Raw genomic sequence first — 18,744 nt, 5'->3', positions numbered from 1 at the left:
CACGGAGAGTAAAGGAAACAGAAGTTACATAATGCACAGTAAACGCACAGCTAGTTTGAAGGGCAACTGTAGCGTGTGCAACACTGGCAGTGGTGGTGCCTCTGCGGGGGTGGAACTATTCACACTAACCAGTGTAGGACGAGGTAAGTACCATCCTGCACCAGGATACACCTGCAGGGTTTTATGAACCATTCCTATTTCTAACTTTAGGAAACTGGTGTTTTTCCGAGGCTGCCTGAAGAGTATTATTTTAGTCACAAGTCAGATGAAAAGACAATATGCACGACCTCCAACTAAAATCCTGTTGGACCCTAGACAGTGAAGTGGTACGACATTAAAAGACTTTCCAACTGCAGCTCTTTTTGGATCCCCCAAAGTGTACCTGTGCTCTTCTTCAAATGGGCCTCTTCCTCAGGTATCAGTCACCTTCACAACATCTGAGATTCCATTCTGTCCCAAGGTGCAAGGAATGCTAAGGAAGACGTCATCTTTTATTCCACAGAGACCCTTAATCATGGTGGAAACTGGATGCACCTACCTAAGATGCTTCATCATCCTTTCTGCCTAACCCGCCACAGACAGTCCAATGGCCCAGATGTGTAGACTTTCAGTTTGATCACCTCATAAGCACTGTCCGTGACCATTTTCCCACTGTTCCTTATCAGCATCAGTGCCTAAATCAGGGTGCAGACTCTTCAAGGAGACACCAGCAACACTCACTCCACTCCACACAGGCACTCCAGTCTGCATGCTCCCCAAGGACCGCCCCCGACAGCTGCATAGGTGAACCCCCAGCCTTTCCCAGGCTCAATCCATATTGCAACCACTTCCAATAACCCAGTTTTTGGGAAAGCGGTTATCTTCCAAGCCACATAGGCCAAGATATCCACTGGGGTGGAAACAATAAGCAATTTGCAGTTGGGGCTGTATTTTACAACATTAGGAATGATGAATGTAAAGACGTTTACATCACACTGGACCAAATTAAGACGGCTTTCTCCCTCTTGTTGCCATGCCCTCGCTGTGATAATAACCAGCCCGGAGTTTGCAGTCACATTCTAATCCTTGCCAGAGACAACCTTTGGAGTTCTAAGGAAAAGGCTGCCATGTTGGAGAGCCATCATCTCTCCCTTCAATTTGTCTTCCGTGACATCAACAAGAGCAAGTTCACCTGCCAAGTCCTTCATTAAGACACTGATGGCACAGGCCATGCCAACAGCACCAACCCCAAGACTGTAATCTTATTCTGGGGCTTTGTTCTTTCCTAAGAAGATTCACAATCAGCTGATCCCTGAGAGTTGCCGTATTGGATTTAGAACCAAAAGGAATTGGGAGTTCACGGCAGGTGAATGGGTGTCTGTGGCGCGGGGGGTTGGATCCAGATGTGGCGGTAGCTGCTCTGGTACCCAACTTCATTCTTTTGCATGTGGATATCCAGTTGTCCCGGCACCCTTAGTTGAAAAGGCTATTGTTTCCCCCATCAAACTGTCTTGGCACCCTTGTCAAGAATCAATTGACCATGAATATGAAGGTTTCCTTCTGGACTCAGTTCTGGTCCGCTGATAGGTCTCTACGACAGTACCCTGCTGTCCCGATTACCTAGCTTTGCAGTAAGTTCTGATATCAGGAAGTCCTCCAACTGTGTCCTTTTTTCAAGATTCTTTTGGCTGTTCTGGTACCCTTGCATTTCCATGTAAATTTTAGAATTATCTTGTCAATTTCTGCAACTGAAGGCAGCTGGGATTGTGTTAGGGATTGCTTTGAATTTGCAGAACAATTTGGGGAGTATTGCCATTTTAACAATATTAAGTCCTCTGATCCACAAACATTGGGAGTCCATTTATTCAGGTCCTCATTAATTTTTACAATGATGTTTTATAGTTTTCAGAGCATACCTTTTACACTTTCTTTGCTAAATTTATTCCTAAATATTTTATTCTTTTTTGATGCCATTGTAAATGCAATCGTTTTCTTCATTGTCAGTTTGCTCGCTACTACAGTACAGAAATACAACTGATTTTTGTATATTGATCTTGTGTCCTGCAACTTTGTCGAATTCATTTATTAGTTCTAATAGATTTTTAGTAGATTCCTTAGGTTTCCCTACACATCACGTCAGCTACAAATAAAGAGACTTTTCCTTCTTCCTTTCCAATCTATATGCCTTTCATGTCATTATCTTTCCTAATTGCCCTAGATAATCAAATTTGAAACTGGTGACTAATTTCAATTTGGAAGTAGACCCTCCCCCCAAAGCAGCAGCTGTTCTGACCTTTAGAAGGCCACGGCTCTCGTACCCTGATTGCTCTTGTACCCCAATGACGTGTCACACCTGCTGAGTCAACATTCCCACCAGGATTGAGCCTTGATGACAGGCTTCCTGGCTGGTTCCTCTCTGCTCGCCTCCTTGCATCCCCCATTTCCACTCCGAGTCCAGGGAAGGTTCCCTCTGTGGACAGAGGCACCTGTGCTCTCTTGCTGGCTGGCTTCCCACAGGTTCAGCCAATGGGAGGCACGGACGGGAGACAGGAGGGCGGGGAGAGAGAGAGAACGTAAGATATATCTTCCCCATGATCTACTGGCTCTGGTGCCACAGTCCTGGCTGGGGTTGCGTCCTGCCACTATGACAGTCCCTGCCTCCATACTGTCAACCCTCTTGAGTCTGGAGTAAATAAACACTATTTCCTCGATCGACCTCTTCACGCCTAGTGGTAGTAATGGCTTCCCACACTTGCTCCTCCCCGGGTGCCTCAACTGCCCTTGTTGGGTGCCTGACTTAACGTGGGTCGCTTCCGTTTTTCAGAATTGATGTGTGACCTTCAGGATTCCTGGCCAGCCTTCACTGCTGTTCTGCTAGACACCCACAGAGAAAGGCACTGTGGGGACTCGCTCTGTGTGAAAACTGGGTTCTCTAGGTAAACTGATCACCAAAATGCCGAGTCCCTGAGCCGAGGAGATGGGGAGGGAATTCAGTGGCAAAGAGCTTCAGTTTCTGGAAGGAAGAAAATAAACAGCAACCCAGACAGGACGTGACCTTGCCTACGGGTGCTGTTGCTTTCCCTCCCTATCCTTGATCCCTTGAAAATGTACCTTTGTATCTCCTTGATCTGACCTTTCACCCTCTGCTTTGGGATTCGGGCACACAACCTGGGCCAGAGAGGGAGTCCTGGGCATCCACTAATGCTGGTTTTCATCCTCATGACCACAGCCACGCGGCAAAGTGTCCAGACCACTGACATCGTTTGTGGGGGCTTGTTCCTGCGTGCCAGCCACCGCGTTAAAGTGCTCCTCATTATCCCATCTAAGCATCAGGAACTTTGTAAGGCACGTGTGGTGGCCGTGGCTTTGTCAGGAAGGAAACAGAAACGCGGGATAAAGAGCTCGGTCTCAATCTCAAAGCTGAAAGGTACTCTGTTCTGTCTGGTGGCCCACGGTGCTGGGCTGGGCCTCAGACACCGTCCTGCTTCCCAGGAACCGCCTGTGGGTAGATTTCAGGTCTGTGGGCCGGTCTCCGTTACTACGCAGTTAATACCCTCCTCCCTGCCTGCCAACCTCAGAGGACGACTCCTTGCAACCATCCAGCTGGCCCCCGCCACTCCCAGGCCTTTGATCACCTGAAGGGCCTCCTCCCCCTCCAGCTGGGTCACAGTCACATCCACGCCTGTCTGTCCCTTGTCCCATCAGCCCTTCCTCGTCACAGTCATGCTGCCCATTGGCGGTGGGAGCCCACCGAGTCCCCAGCTGAGGGGAGCAGAACCTGCCCCTGGGTGGTTTCAGAATTCTGCAGGAATGATCAGAGGTTCACAGACTCACTGTGACCTTTGCCCAGGCAGGGAGAGGAGCAGGGTGGCCTGCCAGGACCCTCTGGCAACGGCCTGTCACCTACTGAGCGGGTTCTGACCTGCCCAGACTCACTTTTCTGCTCACCAGGAGCAGGAGGAGTGCTCATTTGAATGTAAGAGTTTCTAAGTGGTGAGAAGTCAGGTGGCTGAAAATTCCCCAGGGAGGAAGGAGCACCCCAGCTGAGAACTTCAGACCTTATGGGAAAACTGGGTTTGGAGCGAGGTGGAAAGTGAATCGTGAAAGCCCCAGGTGACACATTGCCTTTCCCATCCTCTCAGTCCCAACCCCACGGGTACCTAAGCCAGGACGCCTTCCCAGGGCCCCCACCCCGCCCCCGTCTAAAGGAAGAGGTCATGTCTTGTAACAAATAGTTACAAAAACAATGACTAATAATAGCCGTAAGTGTCTGTCAAGTGCCAGGCCCTGGACAGGCACCACCGAGGTCATCCCCCCAATACTTGGGAGGCGGGTATTAGTCCATACGACAGTTTCATTGAGTTGTAACTTGCATACTATAATTATATTTAACGATATTCTTACGGCTCTCTGCAACTTATCACGTACTTTAACCGACATTCTCATTAGCTACTGGCAGCAACCTTGACCCATAGGAAGGGCAGGATTCTCTTCATTTTACAGATAAGGAAAACGGGGCTTTCCAGGCCCACCTGCTACCCCCACCCCCGGCACCACCTCCTGAACTCCTCCACACTCCAGACCCTCAGCGCTTTTTCAAGCAGCTGTTTTCCGATGTCAACACCCCAGGAGCTGGAGCTTTGGAAGGATAAAGGGGAAAGCAGGGAGCAGGGGATGGTGGGGTGCTGATCAGGTGAGGTCCAGCAGGATCCTCCCCCCACAGAGGGCAGGAGAAGCCTTGACGAAGCAGAGGTGGGGGCCATGGGCCCCATCTGCCGCCGTGGACCCCAGCACGATTCCATGGAAAGGGCAAAGCCCTAGAGTCAGAAAACTCGGGTTCAAATTCCGGCCTGCCACCATCTGGTCGTATGACCTTGGGGATCACTACTTCTCTGCACCCGTGTGACACTGTGATATATAAGAAATATACAATTTGGCCTTTGTCCCAGGTTCCTGGCACAGAGCGCCTAAAACCCCTGTAATCTCCTGGGAGGTAGAGGAGCCAGGGGTGTCTTTTGTTCTTCATAATAAGCCCCTTTCAACCACACCTGACTTGCTAATGAGGTGACTCCTGGTGGGCCCACAGATGTAGGGTGGGGGCTGGCTGACAGAGGAACAGACCTTGTGATGAGAGGATTGGAACTTTCAACCCCCACCTTTGGGGAGTGGCGGGGGGCAGGGCTAGAGATTAATCACCACAGCCAAAGATTGCATCAATTTTGCCTACACAATGGAAACGCCATAAAAATCCCAAAGGACTGCGTTAGAGAGCCTCGGGGTTGGTGAACACATCCTTGTGCTGGGAGGGTGGCACGCCAACCCCATGGGGACAGAAGCTCCTCACTCGGGACGCTTCCAGACCTCGCCCTCTGTACCTCTTCATCTGGCCGTGCATTACCATCCTTTATAATGAACTGTAATAGTAAGTAAAGCACTTTTCTGGGTTCTGCGAGCACTTGTAGCTAATCATCTAAACTGGGCGGGGCTCATGGGAACCTCCAATCTGCGGCGGGTAGGTCAGAAGTACCGGAGGCCTGGACTTCCCGCTGGCATCTGGAGTGGGGGCAATCCGTGGGGCTGAGCCCTTCACCTGTGGGGTCTGCACTAACCCCAGATAGTTAGTGTCAGGGCCGAACTGAGGTGTAGGACACCCACTTGGTGTCCGCAGACAACTGGAGAACTGGTTGGTGTGAGGAAAAAACCCACATATTTGGTGTCAGAAGTGCTATGAGTTAAAAAACAGTTATAAACCGGTTAGCCCATCTATAAAATAGCTTTATCCTCCAGCACAGAGGGCCGACAATTAAACAAGCTGTCGTATGTGAAATTTCAGGCTGTCCCTTCAGTTTCATAAACTGTAAACCACAATACACACTCCAAAGATTGTGATCAGATTTCATACAATCGGAGCCACCACGTGTTTACTGAGCACCTACTGCCCGTAACACACGCTGGAGGGACAGAGCATAATATAAAACACGGCCCCTGCCTTCAAGAAACTTTCTCTTTGGCGAGGAGACAAGACTGGCACACTCAAAATGTAAGGAATACTAAATATCTAGTATATGCAAAGGAAATGCTTTGAGAGAAATGGGAGATGGGGACGGGTAGGCAGGTGAGGAGAGCTAAGTAAAGCATCACGGAGGAGGGGACTTGACCTGGGCTCAGAGGAAGGATCCACTCCAGAGGCCCCAGCGGGGCACCTGCCCGGGGAGTGGACAGACGTGAAATGGAACAGCAGGGGCTCACCATCCTCCCCCGGCAAGACTGGTCTAGCCTGACTAGGGTCAGGCTCAGATTCCGGCGGCACCGAGGGGATGCTGATCAGGTGACAAGTCTGGTATGGAACCAACAGAAGATGAAACTGGAGAGGCTTAGTGACATGACAAGCAAAGAAAAAGCATGCATGCATGCATGCATTCATTCATTCCTTCAATACTGACTGAGTCTTTGCAACACGCCAGGTACTGTGAGGCCACTGCAGATACAGCTGAACGAGACAGAAGAGGTCCCTGCCCTCACAAAACTGATACTTCATCCTTGTCATGAGGAGACCAAGTGCACAAACAATATCATTCCCGATCCATCCAGATCAGTACGTGCTGATTGTCCCCATACCTCAGGTGTCCCTGAGGACAGGTGTCCCTTAGCCATGTGACAGAGAACAAAGTTACAGGAGCCACACCCCTCCATGCCTGGTCCAGAACACTTGGGAGATAAGGCACATTCGTTACCAGCTTCTAATCTCAGGACATTTGGGACAAAGCAGAGGAAAACGTACGTCCCTCAAACCACACATACACACAGCCAGTTTCTTCTTTCTCCTTGAATTCCTATCCCATGACCTGGAGGAGAAGCTAGAGTGTTTGCGGTTGAAGATAAGAACCAGAAGCCATTCGGGCCCTTATCAGTAGTTTCTCCTCCCTCTGAACTGAGAGAAAGGTTTTCTTCTACTAAGCAAGTGGGAGAAGTTGTCTCCCTTTTAGATCCAAGCAGTGAATCCTGTGCAAATGCCAGAAATTTGGTCTCCCAGAGGTAGGTAGTTACTCGCTTTGCCTTCGCTGCTGTCTAGGATATAACCACAGACTCACCTTGGGGAGAGCTCATCTCGGCCCTTCAATTTCCCAGACTCCTAAAGGAGAGCCAGGCCTTCCAGTTCTGCAGCTTTAGAGCATTTCATCAAGGCCCAGCTTGGCCAAGGAGCTGAAGCCCAGCACATGGGGGCTCCGGAGCCCCCGGCCTGGCACTGTATGCAGAGCAGGTCCTTCCCCTGATCCCTGGCAGCTTTGCCATTGTCATAAGAGACCCCAAGAGTCACCACCACACAAAGGCATTCTGGGACCCAGAGCTCTGGGACCCACAGCCCATCTTCCTCTGGCCCGAAGGTCTCAGGCAAAACCCATTTTCATTATCCAGTAGGGTTTGCCCACCTTAGGCTCCTTTTGTCTTGCCCGTCCCTGACGAGAACTGTCCCCACAGGCCCGTGAGCAACGATCTGGCCCACCCGTCCCCTGGATGCCTGTCTCTAAGGGGAAATCCCAGAATCCCTCTGCCCTCTCCTTTCCCAAATACTAGAAGGCTGCCAAGTTCAGGAGGGAAGAGAAACTGGCACCGTGTATGCACCCCCCCACCAAGACTGTGTGCCTAAGGGCCTCTGAAGGGTGCTTCTTACTGGGGCAGCTGGTCTGCGGAGCCCCAGGGAGGCCACGCTATTCCTGGTGCTGGAACAGCCCCACCTGGGCCCGCTGCCTGCTTCTCACTGAAGTTCTAGGTTCAGCCTCTCAGTGACTTCCCAGAACTGCACTCTCCCCGACAGCGCAGAGGACAGGGAGGCTTCTGTGAGCCAATCTCTGGCTCGGGGGAGACCTTGAACAGCCTGTTTCAGGGAAGAAATAAAAACAAAACCAGGTCAGGGGTGAGCTGGGAGGGGACAAAAGCCATTGCCTATGGGTTCCGGCGGGACGATTAGAGGGCAGTGGTATGAGTTTTACAAAGGAAGGAAGAAAGTTTTACAGGGCCAGGCATGGGAGAGCCGGCCAGGAGAGAGAGCTTCTGGCCCAAGAAAAGGAGCAGAGGACTCACCAGGAAAAGAAGGGAATGAGTCTAATGACTTCCTCCTCCGGAGACCTTGCTATGCCTCAGCGTGTGCCCCTGGGCAGATGACATCACGGTCCTTTCTCCCCTTGGGGCCAGGAGGCTAGATCCCTCTCTAGGGCACGGTACTTAGTGGCTCTTGTGAGCCGTTGGCCTGGCATGACTTGGCTAGCTAGGTATTTAAAGGCTTGAATATACGATTAAACCCACCCAGGTCAGTTCATTTAATGTGGTGTTATTCCAAGGGGATATATCCCAGTCGAGACCAGGACTAGACTTCCCACCCACGGGGCACCACCCCACTGTAGCCAAAACGAAGCACAAGCCAGGCTGAGCTCTGACAAGAGTTCTTGGAAGAAGCCCCGCCAGTAGCTCACTGTTCTATCCTTACGTAGCCTCCTGAACCCGAGGGCCTCCCTAGTTCAGGGCGCTCGCCACCCGATGGGGAGGGAGGCATCCAAAGAAGTTGGTGGACTGAACTGCCAATGAAATGCGGGCACCTCCTGTGGGCAGAGGACTTCAGCCAGGCGGAGGTCTGAAAGCACCGGCCAACTCGGTGTGGGAGGGAACGTGCTCACTCCTCCCGGATCCAGGAGGCCAACCAGCACAGGTGCTTGTGGTTCACTCTTCTCCACCTTTCTCCAGAGCAGACAAAAGCAGCTTTCTGCTTCCCTTACAGCCCACCAAAGAAGGGTGCTAATCTCTAATAAACCCTGGCAAAGGCGGGCCGCTGGGGATCCTGGAAGCGGAGGCCAGAGTCACGCTCCCATGGGAGACGGCTGCAGTGCTGAGGGGAACTGCCAGGAGAAACTGACTGCCTGCCTGCGGGGCTGCACGAGCTGGGGCCACCTCGTCCTCCCCGGCGTGGGGACAGGCACTGGTGCTCACTCCCCGACTGGAGGCAGAGAGGTGCTACTGACTCCCACGTCCGCCTTGAGACTGGCCATGTGCTTGGTGACCTGCTGGGTTGGTGACCTGGAGGGGACACTCAGCAGTGGGCCTCAGCCTCACCCAGGAGCAAGGACAGGAGGAAGAACGGACTGCAGGGCATTTCTGCAGCAGGAGAGTGTAGTCCGCATTTCCAAACGCTTTCAGACACTTGACCTCACTCCCTACCCCCTGAGAAGAAGCCAGGGTAGGGACATTAATCTCCACTGATGGAGGGGAGGTGAAGCTCTAGGGGCGCAACCCTGGGTAGGAGCTGGTCGAGATCAGGAAGGATGGGAACCCTTTCACCACGTGCTCTGGATATGCTGGCGACACTTGGATTACAGAGGTGGGTGATACTTGGTTCTCATGGATGATGAGTTGGGCATGAGAACAGAGCTTTGGAGTAAGACAGAGCTGGACTTGGTCTTAGCTCTGCTATGTGTGACCTTGGGCAAGTCATTTAACCTCCAAGTCTCAATTTTATCATTTGTAAAATGGGGATTAACAACACATACCTTGCAGGAGTGTTTGTGAGGTTTCAGATCTGATTATTACGAATAACCAGTTTCTATGACCAATTATTCCCAATTTTTCTCATAAAAGTAGAACCTTCTTCACGAGAGAGGTGGGCAGACAGGAAGGAGAAATATATAACATTCTACGGTTTCTCCAACGTTTGTTAATCTCCCAACATTGAAGAACGTTACGAAAGACGACTGAGGGTAAGGAGAGAGATTGATGGTCAAACAGGTTCAGTTAGATGGTGAGGCACATACACGCCTTTCCCCGTAACCTTCTCCGGGACAACCCCTTGCCACCCAGAGGTGCTGTGCAATCTGGTACCTGTCTCTCCATGGTACTCAGTATCTGGGACAAGAACCAGGAAGCCCGGCTCCTAGCTTTGAGTGGGAAGAGTCCCAGGAAGCACAGAGTCCTGTGTTCTGAGAGAGGATTTCAGAAGACATAGGTCTTTGCTTGGGCCTCCATAGGACCAGAGGGGACTGGGGATAACCTCTAGTGGCACTGATGCCACTCTTCCTGGGACACTTCTCATGGGCCCCAGCCACCTCTAGCACAAGGAGATCAGGCAGAAGGACAGTAACCTTCCGAACAAGTGCCTTTCCTCCTCCTCCAGGTTAGAAGGTACCTGAGAGCTGGCCCACATCTTACTCTGCTCTGCATGTAGAGGGCCTTTCACAGACTGTTACTGGACTGGACCAAAAATATCATCACCAGCAGCGCTATGCGTTCTATCTCGCCCACGGGGCCTGCCTGGGTCGCTATCAGCTGTGCAGACACAGAGTGACTGAGGCATGGTACTCACTGGACATGTAAACAAAGATGCGAAATGAAATGTACAGCATTGTGACTAGGTAACAATGTTGTACTGTATATTTGAAAGTTGCTAAGAGAGTAGATCTTAAAGTTCTCATCATGAGAAAACAAAATTGAAACCACATGTGGTGATGTTAACTAGACTTCCTGTGGTGATCATTTTGCAATATATACAAATATCAAGTCATTATGTTGTATATGCGTACCTGAAACTAACATAATGTTATGTGTCAATTATATCTCAATTAAAAAAAAAAGAAGTGAAATGAATTGTGGGTACTATCATAAAGAAATAAGCAGGGAGGGTGAAGGCCTAAGAAGCAATTGTCAGGTCCAAGCTAGTGGTAGGAGAATGGGGAGTCAGGTACCAGGAAAAGCATCACAAATGCGGCTGAAAGATGAGGAGACTGACAGGTGGACTGGCAGTGGGGGAGGAGGGGAAGCGTTCCAGGAAGACGGAGGGTGTCACGGGGCTGTCACCTAGCTTTGTGTGTTCACAAGCTGTGTATAGCTTGGTGTGGCTGAAGCACCAGGTGCCAGAACAAGGCTGGGGGAAAGGCAGGCTTCCCCTCTCCCTGTCCCCAGTCCCCACATCATAGAGAAACGTAATCAGCTGGGTCACTGTTTTCAATCCAAGTAGAACATCCAGCCTTGAAAAATGCAGCAATTAACTTTCTATGCAGTTGTGAAACACTGCCAAGGCCACGGATTACTACTACTTTATAATTGTTTCCTTTATCTTAGGCAAGCAGAAATGGGGCAGGGAGTAGGGTCTGGCTCAGTTCAACTGGTGGCAAAGTTATTCACTGCTGTTCCGGATCATGGGCTGCTCCGATGTGAGAACAACACTGCTGACCCTGAGTGTGACAGATGGACCAGACTTCCTGCCAGCCACTCCAGGCGGCGACCACAGCAGGGTGCATGTATCTCTGAGGGTGGGGACATGCCAGCAAGAGGCAGGTCTGTCATCTGTCCCTGCCGCGTATCTCACACCACCAGGGCAGCTGGACCACTCAAATGGCCTTGGTCCCCCATTCTTCTCCATCACCCCAAATCCTGCCACAGAGGCATTGAGGTTCTGTGGCTTCTGGGGAGCAAAGCAGGCAGGTAGAATGTCTTCCACGTATTCAAAAAGCATGTAGGGGGGCAGACAGGTGGCTCAGTTGGTTAGAGCGTGAGCTCTGGGTAACAGCGCTGCCTGTTCAATTCCCACATGGGCCAGAGAGCTGCGCCCTCCGCAACTAGAATGAAGTCAATGAGCTGCCACTCAGCTCCCAGGTGTCCAGATGGCTCAGTTGGTTGGAACACGGGCTCTCAACCACAAAGTTACCGGTTCGACTCCGGCTGCGCCCCCTGCAACTAACAACAGCAACTGGACCTGGAGCTGAGCTGTACCCTCCACAACTAAGATTGAAAAGACAACGACCTGACTTGGGAAAAGTCCCGGAAGTACATACTGCTCCCCAATAAAGTCCTGTTCCTCTTCCCCAATAAAAATCTTAAAAAAAAACACAACAAAAGCATGTAAGGAATGCCCACTGGGTAACAGAAACGCTGCTGAGCGCTATGGAAAAACAAAGGTAGTGGGTAATGGCCCCGACACTAAAAATTCACCATGTGGTTGGTGAAGGCAAGACCTAATGCGGCAAATTAGCTTCCACCACCTGTGTTCATCACAGAGTAATGCAGCAGGGTACGGGATCACACGGGCTGTTGCCCGCCCTCTCCTGTCTCTTCATCGCCCCCAGAACGATGTGACAAGCCAACCGCTCTGAGATACTAGCTTCAGGCCAATGAGCAAATGCTTCTGGATTGAGCCAACCCAACACTAGTGCTGATGAGCCTCACAATTTCCAGGAAAGGCCCCATCTGCCTCCTGCTCCCCACGACTCCCCTCTTCCAGCACCTCAGCTTGAGCTCTGGGAACTGTGCTGAATTCCAGCTCCAACATATAATGTCATTCACTCTTTGACTTGGAAGTTTACATGCCCCTCTGCCCCTTAGTGTCCTGTTCTATAAAAAGCAGAATGACACAAGTCGTCTTGTGGAGTTGCTCTGAGAACTTAACAAGGTCGTGTATTTCTGAAACACCTAGGTGTCTGGCACACAAGAGATGCCCAGAAAAGTGACCCCAAGGGTCAGCCCTTGTGATATCAGCCTTAATCCTTCTCTCTTCCCGTCATTCCCTGGGGCTCGACCTAAGAGGTAGAAACACAAGCCCAGGGGGCCAAGAATAGAAAGTCAGTTCCCCACAGGATGACCAGAAGGAGCAGCAGGCTGTGACTTGGAGAACGCCCGGGTCCTACCTCTGTTCCCACTAAGCAGTGCTGTGCTGCGAGGAACGTCACCTTGCATTCTGGGCTTCGGTTTCTCCAGCTGTTAGGCCATGGACAGTAAAGACTGTGTCTTATTCACAAGGGAAGTGTGTACAGAAAAATAAACCACAAGTCTTTACTCCAGCACACTGTGCTACCAAAAGGTCCTACTGGAGACTCAGTCTAGTTGAAAAGGAGAGAGTGGGGAGGAGGGGATTAAACATAAAATTAAATCAATACACAGCAAGACCAGCAACAAAAAGAATAAAACACTGAGGAACAAGTGTAACAAAAGATGGGGGACTCTGAAAACTACGAAATATCACCGAAAAAATTTAAAGATCTAAACAAAAAGGAAAACACCTCATGTTCATGGATCAGAGTATTGGCAATACTTCTCAAATTAATCTACAGATTCAATGCAATCCCTATAAAAATGGCAGCTTACTTTATTTTGCAGAAATTGACAAGATGATCCTAAGTTCACTTGGGAATGCAAAAGAACCCAAAGAGCCAAAAGAACCTTGAAAAAGAAGAACACAGTTGGAAGACTCACACTTGCCAATTTGTTTTATTTTTCAAGTTGATTTTCCCTCCTCTCAGTCTGCAGGCACTGGCCTCCTAGACTCGTGCTTCTTCCAGTGGGATCGCCACGTTCCCTGCAGGTCTTCAAGAACATTTCAAGAAGGGTCCCATACTACTAAGAGGTCGTCGCCTCTTCCACCATGTTGACATTTGCACCAATGGTGCAGAAGCCGTGGTGGGCAAAACTGCTGGCGCTTTCGACGGCATCAGGGAAGTGGCCCCAGACCGCCTGGCAGTCACGGAGCCCTTCACCTCTGCCCACCCACCGTTAAAAGAGGCAGCTTCACTGAAGGCTGGCCTTGAGGAAGCAGCAAAAATGACTCATTTTGTGATGAGATGGGAAGTAAACATTCCCCATGCCCAGCCCCAGTGGTAGGCTGGAGGAAAAGCACCGCTGAGATGGTGAGAGTTGCCAGCTGAACTAGCCAGTTTTTCTGGAAACACTGTTTTCACTTGAAAGAACAACTGACAGGCGGCTGGCTGGGTATCTGACAGACTTTTCCTTGAAAATGAAAACAACTGATAGGATTTGTTGCCAATGGTAAAATAAGAGCTCTCGAGCCAAAACTTGAACTTTGGAAAGCTTGTAACCGTCATATAAGCTCGAAAGCCTTCTCAATAAACACTTTTCTGATAAGATTAGTGGTGATATTACACGTGGTATCTTGGCATTTTGTTATAAAATGTGTCAACATCTTGAAGAGCAGCATAACTCAGTGAACCAATATTTTCCAAATGACTAGTGTGTGGGGTTACAAAATCACACTGGGTAAAAGGCCCATTTGCAATTCCAGAAAGGCCAATGGATTTTAACATAAACTACTGTTTGTCAAGTTTTGGTGTAGTATCAAATAGGAATATCCACAATTGTCTGAAAAGGCTTTTAAAAATATTCCTCCCTTTTACAATTACGTGTCTGGGCGAGTCCAGATTGTCTTCATAAACATTATTTATCAGAACAGACTGAATGCAGAAGCACAGATATGAGAATCCATTAAAGAGATTTGCAAAAACGTAAAACAATACCACTTCTTCACTTTGTGACATAAGCATAGGTAGCAGAGGTGAGCGGAGAGCGGATTCAATGCCTGTAGACTCAGGGCAGGTGGGCTGCTCTTAGCACGTCCTGTAACTGGGCCGGGGAGTTTCAGCTGCACAGGCTACTTCCTGCGGTTTGGTTTCAAATCTAACACGCGCTCTGCTTGTTTTCTCTCGGCCCCCACACCACCTTTTCATTCCTTTGACCTAAACACAAAGGAGGTACCTCCAATTCTTGGGATTGTTTTCCTGCTTACACAGTAGAGGGGACTAAGTGGCGAGCGCGTATGGGAGAGGAAGGGGAGCAAGGCAAAAAGGAAAAGGAAGAGGGGGGCATATACCACCATCTTGCCTTTGCCCAGTGGCCCCAGCCTCCAATCACCCCAGGGACGGGGCTAGGGAAGGGGGTTTCCCACAAATTCTCTGTATTCCCACCACACGCCTTTCCTGCCAATTCAGAGCTGGCCTAGATTCCTGCCAAGTCGCCCCTTAGCTCACTGTTAACAAAGGGGCTTCCCCCTCTTCTCCTCCTCCCACAGCTAAGGTCTCTCCGCACGGAAGGCCCCTTCTCTCAGCACCCAGTGCGGATGCTCCCATCTGGCAGCAGCCAACCAGACCTCAAGTTGGCTCAAAGCCCTCTCCTCCCTGGATATTCAGTTAGACAACGTGAAGCCAGGGTGGGAAAGGATTTCTCGGGAGCCTGGACTGTGAAACTGCAGCAGCAGGAGAGTCGATGGCCTGGGGAGCCGAATGCAGAAAACAAAGTGCTGTTTAGGCCCCAGAGACACAATAAGCCCTTATCCTCTTTTCTGGTCCAAGCCAAGAGCTGCGAAGCAGAGCTGGAGGGCCCAATGGATAGCCCTTGGGCAGGGCTGCCCCTAGGACATGTGGGTCCCCAGGCAATATTTGGGGGTGGTCCCCTTCTCTCTATAAAAACTTGAATCACTCAAAATTGGTATTTCAGCATCATTTTGGCAGCCCAATCACAAAAGAAACACTGCAGCCACCAGTGGGAGCTGCCCTCCTAGAACTGGGCCCTGGGACAACCCTGAAGGACATCTGGTTGGCCCTGCACAGGGTACAGGGTTGAGAGCACCCCAAAAGGGCTGATGTGGACCCCAGCCCAGGTTTGAAACGCCCAACCAGAACACACTGGAGATTTAGAGGGAGGTCTCTCAATCTCCTCCAGCTGCCTCCAGTGGGGTGCCAAGCAGTTTGTTTTGAATTTCCTGCCCCATCTCACTCAGTAAGGTCAATGGGTAAGAGGCCAGGAAGAAAAACACCAAGACTTTGCTGGGAGTTCTCTGAGGGACTGAGTCTTGTGGATGGAAAAGGGGCCACATGTTAAACCTGACAAGTTCAGGAGCCTGAAAATAACCACATAGGATGGTGTGAACATAAAAATTCCTAACTAAGGTGGGCCATGGCAGGAAGTCACATCTGTAGTCGTAGCTTCCTTGACAAAGGTCAATCTCTACCTTCAGTGAGTCTGTTGTCTTTTTGCATCTAGGATAACATGCCCTTGGAATGTCAGTAACCCTTTTTCCAGACCAAAGCAGGAAGCTATAGAACCCCTCATTATTATTCTGTCCCCTAATCACCATCTCTATGTGCGGTTAAAAGTGAACTATTAACTATTCTGTACCCACCTGTGTGGAAGAAGTACCTGTCTCTCCAATTTACTTTTATCCAATCCCGGAGATTTCCCTGCTTTGCTTTCTCCCACCCCCTTAATCTACCACCAATGGATTTCATGTAACCCCCCGCCCCTTTGATTCTACGTATAAAATAAACTGCAAATTGCCATTTTGCGGAGCATCTTCTCAATCGTTGAGATTTTGCTTCCTGGCAATTGTCACCAGATTGGCTCAAATAAACTCTTAGAAGCTTTCTATTAGGCTGGATGGGTTTTTTTTTGTCGACAGCCTGCATGGAAGTATGTGCTCAGCAAATGTGAGGAAAGAACAAGCCTGGGTCACCCACAAACTGATAATCTGCCAGCCGAGAAAGTATTTAATTCAACTTGAAACAGGCCCTGTCCCCTGGAAGCCATTCTGCCATCACCTCAGTGACACCACAGGGACAGGTGAAGAGCAGTGCCACGAGGGGTCCTCAGGTGTGCCAGTGGGAAAGAGCTCACCAGGCCCACAGACAGCTCTAGGAACCTGACTCCAGCCAGGGGTGGAGGAGGCCGCAGCTGCCACAGCTCCCCCCGCCCTCCACTCCGGTTCAGGGAGTTTGAGTCGCTGGAACCTGCCGAAGGTTTTCTGTGGTCTAAGACCCACACCCAGCCGCTGCCCGCTGGGGAGGCAGATAACTGCCTAGGGGCAGGCTTCCTGGCCGCACACACGCTCAGGCACACAGGCTCCTTACCCTCCTTTGCAGTACTTATCACCGCTGTAATTAAACAGTAACTGGCCTTCTGCCATCTCCCCTGAGGAAGGGAGTGCGGGCTCAGTCCTTCTGGTCCCCTGCTGTGTCTCCAGCACTTAGCCTGGGGCCTACAACACAGTGAGTGCTCAGAAAGCTATGGAGCAAATGCAAGTCTCTCTTAGCTACCCAGTGGCCTCGGAACCTGAGGACTCCTTGACCAGCGACCAAGCAGAGGCCGAGGGCTCCAGGGGTGATCCAGCTCCACCCAAGGAGGGCTGTACCAGGGCCCTCCCCTGGGTGGGAGCTACGGGAGAGGGGCCACAGGCCTCAGAGAGCCTCGGGCAGCAGTTCCTAGGCGGGGAGCAGAGACCTCCATGATAGCCAGCCTGAAGTCTCGTGCTAAAGGAACAGAGAGGGTACGATACTGTGATTTGTAGGAAATATATATTTGGTCATTCAGGTGACCCAAATATACTTCTTATATATTAGGTCTTCCTCCACAATTCCTGGCCCACAGCTCCCCAAACCCTTGGAATTTCCCAAGTGTTGAGAGTGAAAGAGGCCTCTTTTGTTATGTTACTGAGGTGACTTTCGGATAGCACCTGCGGATGGGGGCTGGTTGCCAATGGAGCCAACCACGTGATTAGAGGGGTGGCACTTTGAGTTCCACCCCCACCTCCCAGCCCACCCCGTCCTCCTCTGGGGAGGGGAGAGGGGCTGTAGGTTGAATCAATCACCAGTGATTTAATTAAATCGTGCATATGTAACAAAACCTCCATAAAAACCCTACAGACTGGGTCTGGAGACCGTCTAGGTGGGTGAACACGTGGTGACGCGGGGAGGGCAGTGCACGCTGAGAGGCATGAAGCTCTGTGCCCCTTCCCACATACCTGGCCCTGTGCAGCTTTTCTTTCCATCTGGCTGTTCCTGAGTTACATCCTTTTACAATAATCCTGTGATCTAGTAAGTAACACGTTTCTCTGAGTTCTGTGCGCTGTCCTAGGAAATTAACCGAACCCCAGGAGGGGGCTGTGGGCACCTCTGCCTCACAGCCAGTCAGCAGCACAGGTAACAACCTGGACTTGCAACTGGCATGCGGAGTCCGAGGAGGGGGTGGCGAGAACCACTAATCTGTAGTGGGGTGAGGGCACAGGTTACGAGCCAGGGCTTGCGGCTCGCATCCGCAGTGTGGTCTGCATGGGAAGGGGGCCTCTTGTGGGACTGAGCCCGTAACCTGGGGAATCTCTGGGTAGACAGCATCAGGACTGAGTTTGGTGGTGCGGGGGGAACTCCTGCCCCTCTGCCCACATTGGAATTGTGTCTGGGAACCCTAAAAAGGTAATCAGAAGTCGGGGCGAACAGTAAGCAGAGGGTGGGGGAGGGTGGCTCCAAGCCTCTGAGGCCCCACGTCCGGTCCAGTCCCCCTTCTTCCTGGGTCCCAGCCTAAGCACCAGCCACTGCTCGCACCGTTTAGCATTTCAAGCTCAGTGCAACTACCCTTTCCCCCCACACTGTCTCTCTCTCCCCCAAGGCTCTTCATACTAATACCCGTCCCTTGGGTCCCTCCTCCTCCTCACCCCCTGAAACAGACACGTGACCTGAATTTCTTTCAGCCCCCGACAGATTCTGCTAGAATTCGCCCTGCTGCTGGTGGGACTGGCAAGAACAAACGACCTCTGCGCAGGACCTGCTCCCTCTCTCTCCTCTCAATCCCCCCCCCCTCGCTTTCGGTGTGTGGGCCCAGCTGTCCAGGGAAGGCACCCGCTTCTCATTCACCACATGCTTCCTGAGTGACCCCACCATTTGTCCCAGCCCACTGTCTTCGCTTAGCAATGGGCAGGCCAGGGTCATGGCTGCGGACACATGCCTGTTCTGCTCATTGCCAAGCAGTTTTATACGAGCTGTGCTCTTAACAAGATTGAGAAGAGCCTTACCGCCCAAGTGACAGGCTAGCTAGAGGCAGCAGTAGCTCACCCTCCGCCAGGCCTGAGAGGAGGGCGTATTCATCGTGGCATCCCACACCTGGCAGAGCAAGACCAAGTGGGCACTGGGTCAGTGTTTATGAAACTAATCAACCCTGAAGGAAGATAAACAT

The 18,744-nt window shown here is 51.0% G+C and overlaps 1 protein-coding gene and 1 pseudogene across 5 annotated transcripts in view; both read right to left on the bottom strand.

Moving 5' to 3' along the window:
- The window catches only part of PC (pyruvate carboxylase), a 92,917-nt gene that overhangs the window by 43,942 nt on the left and 30,231 nt on the right, over positions 1 to 18,744 (bottom strand). Inside the window, exon 1 of one of the 5 annotated variants that reach the window (XM_033121623.1) lies at positions 8,062 to 8,080. The exons of the other annotated variants lie outside the window; for them this stretch is intronic. The gene's annotated coding sequence lies outside the window, so the exon portion shown is untranslated. Of the gene's footprint in view, positions 1 to 8,061; positions 8,081 to 18,744 lie in introns of those variants that run through there. 5 annotated transcript variants of the gene reach the window in all.
- Positions 312 to 1,416, bottom strand: LOC117030830 (L-lactate dehydrogenase A chain-like; annotated as a pseudogene).

Source organism: Rhinolophus ferrumequinum, chromosome 11, assembly GCF_004115265.2.
Source record: "Rhinolophus ferrumequinum isolate MPI-CBG mRhiFer1 chromosome 11, mRhiFer1_v1.p, whole genome shotgun sequence".
In the NCBI taxonomy this organism is placed as follows: Eukaryota; Metazoa; Chordata; class Mammalia; order Chiroptera; family Rhinolophidae; genus Rhinolophus; species Rhinolophus ferrumequinum.
This window is presented reverse-complemented; position numbering and strand designations above follow the sequence as displayed.